The following is a 5,615-nucleotide window of genomic DNA, read 5'->3' on the forward strand; positions in this document are numbered from 1 at the left end:
ACAGTGGAGATGTCGCAATGCGCCCCCAGAGGTAACTGCCGTGCTGATCTCAGGGCAGGAGGAAGGTAAGCAACAGCAAAGAGCAAAACAAAGACACGTGTTCCATGGCCCCTAACGGGTGGCCTCGCAGGCTTTCTTTCTCTTCTTGGAACACAGTGTGTTTCTGCCTGAGTCCCCTGCCCTCTGTTTCCTAACTTGGAATGCTCCCCCACCCCCTCCATTTATCTCCTTCGTGTTTTTCAGCTACTCACTTAAATGTCATCCATTCAGAGAACGTTTCCTGACCACCCAATCTGAAATAGCACCCAGTTTCTCATTATCACATGATGCTCTTTTATTGTTTTCAAAACACTATCTTCTGAACTCATCCTTGGTTTACAAGTCCACCACCTCACCCTCTAGAATGCAGGCTCCCAGGCTGCAAAGATTTGCCTCTCCTTTTCATGCCTGCACCAACGCCTGGAACAGCACCTGGTGCAGTGAGCCCTCAGGAAATGTTGCTGACCGGGGTTCTGGGGGATACTTTCCCAGTTCCAGGTTCTAGTTCACAGGACGTGACTATAGCTTGTTTTCTGCCCTTGGCTACTGTAAAATAGTCCCTTATAATAACCTTTCCTTTTCCCTGACCTCCTTCGAGTGGCTTCTTTCCCTTAGCAGCACAGGGCCATCCCAGAACACATATAGGAATCTAAATCATCACTATATGTCATAATAATGACATATCCCTGGGACAAAATCTAGGGGATATGTCAATGCTTAATAAGGGGAAGAGCCACAAATATTTAAAAATTAAAACAGATTTGCTTTCGCCGCCTCCCGAGCCTGACCCAGCTCGAGAGTGATCCATGGAACCTAATGAGATGCTTGCTGCCCACCACTGCTCCTCAGACTCCGCCACAGGGGATGAGACCAGAGTCCCCCAGGGCACCGAGCTCATGCCTAAGAGAGTGGTCAGTTGCTCTCCAACCTGTGCCCGCTGCTGCAACCACGGTGTCCCTGCTCACCTCAAGGGCCACAAGCGCCTCTGCCTCTTCCAGGCTTGCGAGTGTCACAAATGTGTCCTCATCTTGGAGCGCCAAAGGCTCATGGCTGCCCAGGTGGCCTTGCGTAGGCAGCAGGAGGCACAGCTGAAGAGGCACCTGGCTCAGGAGCTGATGAGAGGGGCGGCTTCTCCTAAAGCTCACAGCCACGTCAAGAAGGCGGCCATGCGACCAGGGCCCCCGCCCCCACCCCTGGAAAGGAGAACATAATGCCCCAGCCTCAGACCCTCCATGGGGCAGTCCCACTGGCACTGACCGCCCCTGGGAAGGAGAATTCCCAGGGGCCTCTGCTGCTTAACCATCCCTAGAACCCTTGCCTTTGCCCTGGACTCCAAGTACTTGGACCCCTGGACATTGGCTGCCTCCAGGCCTTTCCATGCCACCCCTAGTAGTGTGCCGCTTGCTATGCCAAAAGCCTGTTGTCCCTCTGTATCCCTTCCCTGGCTTTGACCCTGGCACCTCCCTCCGGCTGCCCACTCATGGGCCCTTCCCAAACTGCCCAGGATCTCACCCAATACTGACTGCTCCTCTTCCTGGAGAACCCCAAGGGCCCTCTGCCCTGCCCCACACATGCTCAGCTTTGATACTTCAGCCCTGTGGTACCCCAGACACTCTTCTGCTTCAACCACAGGCCCCCAGAGCCTCTCGCCTGGCCTGGACCTCTGCCTCCACAGAGCGGCAGCTGCAGCGGGAGGCAGCTGAGGCTCTTGTGGGGCTGAAAGATTCATCCCTGGCTCCCTGCCTGACCCCTTCTGTCCCCACTAACTCTGCCTGGATCTCCCTGCTCCATCCAGCTCCTGCAGGAGGAAAAGGATTCCAGCCTGTTGGCCCTTCTCTCCGGCCCAGTCCAGCCCCCTCCATGGCTCTGCATATTGGGCATCTGGGTTCCATCTCCCTCCTAAGCTAGAAGCCCAGAAGTGGGAGCCTTACTAGGGCAGGTGCAACAGCCTGCAGACGCTGCATTTTATCGAGGGATTTGTGCAGTAGGAGCTTCAGCTTTTTTTTTTAAGCCTTCAGATGCTTTGTTATCTTTCGGTTCCTTTTTCAGCATGGGCATTTCCTTAGCTAATGGTGGATATTCTCTTACCCCCTTGGGTCTTGGGACCTTTTTAATATCCCAACAAATATAGAACTGTGCAATTTAAGCTTCAAAATAGGTTTTTGCATGAATTCACGTTCCAGGATATTTATTTGACATGTGATTCTGTACATGCCTGTGCACTTATGTCTGTCTCCATGCATGCAAAAACAGAAGAGTATTTTCATTTTGTGTCTAGGTTTCTGTGAGTAAGGAAGAAATAAAGCTTTGTTGTTGTTTTTAAAAAATTAAAACAGATTTTATTCTTATGTGTTGTCTTCCTCTCGTGCACAATCTCTGGGCCGGAGGTCTAGAGATGAGGAGGGGGTGGCCCTGCCATAAGGGAAGTCAGTCTGCAGAGGGCAGATAAGAGTGAAACTCGATGGCAGAACAGGTGGAAAGCTCTCCACGGCAGTCTGCCAATCATGCTGTGGGCCCTGCAGGCCACCAAGGTGGTATTTTCCCACTGGCTCTGGAGGCAACAAAGGAAGGGAGGTCATTCCAGGTAGAGGAAACAACAGATGCAAAGCGCCGAGATGCTGAACCAGCAGATCAAGTTCTGGGACTCTCCGTTCGCTGTGGCCAGAATTCAGGGCATTTATCGGACAGTGGCAGGAAATTGTACTGGGACAGTAGCAAGGATCAGATTGTATGGGCCAGTGTAAGGAAAAATCGTTCTCTTTAATAGAATTAAAGCCCAGGACAGTAAAATCTAGCCCTGGAAAAATGCTTTCCTGATTAACAGGACCTCACAGAGCCTGGCTCCATTCCCTCCCAGGTTTTCCCACCCACTGGTAACTCTCAATAAAGCCTCCAGGACCCTGTGGTTGGAGCTGAGTAGCTGGGACTTTATTCCCTAGGTGACCGCGTACACACATACACACACACACACACACACACACACACACACACACACATATCTTTTCTTGAGACTGCCTTCAAAAGAGCTTAGGAAATATTAAAGCTGTAAGTGATGAATAATAAAGAGTATTGGAAGTTAAGAGGCCTGCTGGTCCCGGTCCAGGTTCCCATGGAAGGATACCCAGTGTCGCCAAGACCAGCGCCATTGTGCGCCTCCTCAATGACAGCTTGCTGGAGAAAGGCAGTGAGCCAGGAATCCTCCAAAGCTGCCTGTTGTGGAGGCTGATGGAGATCATAGAATCACAAGGAGCTTTAGTTCACTCATTTAACAGGAAAGACATTCATTAGGACTACTTGATTTTAATGAAAACAAAACCTGTAGGCTGGGAGGGCACTCTGTCCTTTCAGAAATTCACATTAAATGACAGCCTGGGTGAACCTTGTCATCTGCGTTCTATCCATTTGCCACTTTCTATCAACTATACCTTTATATTTAAATTTTAAACCCATTCTCCTACTCACTTTCATTTTTATAACCTTAGTAAGAACTTCACTGGATTTTATCTGCAATATCATAATAGCTTCTTAGTTGGTCATGTGGTCTCCCCCTACCTTTTTAGTGATCTCACTCATTGTTGCTGACCCCATCTTGCTAAAACACAACTTTGAATATGCTATGCCACGCCCTGCTCCTAAGCACTCTGTAACTCCCCATTGCCTCTGGAATGACAACCTTCCCAAATCTTTTGCTCTCTATGAACTGGCACTAACTTACTTTTCTAACTGTAATGCCTACTACATTGTCTTCATGCTATAGCTAAACTAAAATATAGTGTCTTTCTGTAGAGATAGGTTTATTCTGCTTGCAGTGCCCTTTCCTCCAACTCTCCTCACGGTCAAATATTACCCACCTTTCAAAGCTCACTCCAAATGCCCACACTTCCATGAAGCAATCTCTCATCCTGTTGACCAGATGGAATTTCTCGCACCTGTTATCTATCTCCCATAGCGCATGACTTTGTATCTCTCTGGTAGAACTTAACTACCTTACATTTTGTGCTAAGTGGTATTTGCATATCAGGAATAAAAATTCCTAACCCACAAAGTTTGGGGTCTTGCCCTCTATGGGCATTTTGTTGAATTAATTAGTTCAGTATTTCATCCCACATAGAACTCCCAGCCCTGGTGAACTTCCACCTGGGTCATTACCACAGCATTTTGTTTAGCTGTCCAATGAGAGTGCACATCAAAGATTTGTTTTTGTCTTTCTGTTTTGTGTGGAAGGTGGTGGTTGGTAGTTAGGCTTAGGGGCGCAGGCAAGCTGAAGAGGTGCCAATTTGTAAAATGTAGCCTGGAAATCAACTTGTCCCATTGCTCTGAAGGCGACTTATTGGCACAAAAGCGCAGCTTTGGAGGTGCAATCTGAGCTTCCTTTCCTGAGTCCTTAATTACTCCTGCGGGCTTCTTTTGTTGGAGGTTTTTCCCCTCCCTGGACCTTTGCCCTGTTTAACAGCCCTGAGCACCCCAGCACTACAGACGCATTTGTTTCATCAGCTTCTACTCCAAAAGGATTTTATAGGATCCATTTGTTTAATTAACTTTTAATTTGGTTTTGTTTTCTCTTCAGGGACTTTATTTGTAAAACTGGAATGTGTGTGCACAAAATCAGATGATTAAAGAGAATGAAATCCCAGAAAGAAGAAAGATAGCTTAGTCTCAGGGAACATAGGGACAAACAATATCCCAGGTGGTTGTCTTGAGTGTTTTCACACTTATAACAGCAAAATGTTAAATTACTAAAGTACTGTGTCCATCCAGGCCTCTATTAAAAAAAAAAAAAAAAAAAAAAAAACCTCCAGAGACTGGGTGTCTTCAACAACAAACATTTACATCTCCCAGTTCTGGAGGCTGGGAAATTCAAGACGAAGGTGCTGGTAGATTCATCTTAGGGATAGCCCAGTTCCCAGTTCATGTTCATCTTTTTCTGTACCCTCACCTGGCAGATCCCTCTGGGGTCTCTTCTGTAAGAGCATTAATCTCATTCATCAGGGCTCCACCCTCAAGACCTCAGTGCCTCCCAAAGGCTCCACCTCCTAAAACCATCACACTGACCATTCAGTTTCCATGTATGAATCTGGGAAGGACACGAACATTCACGCCATAGCAACATATATCATCAGGTAGGATGCTTTCAACTCCCAGAAAGGAAATAACTGATTAAAAGCAGCCCTAAGAATAGGTGTTTATTTCACAAAACAAGAACTCTAGAGGAAGGCAGTTCCTGCAGCTCACAATATCAGCCAAGCACGGGCTCTTGCTTCGTCTCTGCTCTCCCCTCCTCTCCCAATACATTGGCAGTAGTTCCCCTTATAACAAAATGGCTGGGATGGCTACAAACTTCATGCCTTCAGACAACTACATCCAAACCGGAAGAAATAGGATGTAACGAAAGGCCTTTCTCATCATGCTATTCCCTTTAATTAGAGAGGAACATTTTTCCCAGGTTTCCTCAGCAGCTTAAGTTGTAATGAACTGAGTTGGGTCTCATCTTTGGGCCAATCACTGTCAAAGGGAAATTCTAAAACCATGATTGGTGGAGGCCAAGCACATCATTTCCTGGAGCTGGGCACATTGCC

General features: G+C 47.6%; 1 pseudogene; it reads left to right on the plus strand.

Moving 5' to 3' along the window:
• Positions 1 to 845: 845 nt before the first annotated feature.
• LOC118677263 lies at positions 846 to 1,947 on the plus strand (annotated as a pseudogene).
• Positions 1,948 to 5,615: the final 3,668 nt, after the last annotated feature.

The sequence above is a fragment of the Myotis myotis genome, unplaced genomic scaffold, assembly GCF_014108235.1.
Source record: "Myotis myotis isolate mMyoMyo1 unplaced genomic scaffold, mMyoMyo1.p scaffold_m19_p_2, whole genome shotgun sequence".
In the NCBI taxonomy this organism is placed as follows: domain Eukaryota; kingdom Metazoa; phylum Chordata; class Mammalia; order Chiroptera; family Vespertilionidae; genus Myotis; species Myotis myotis.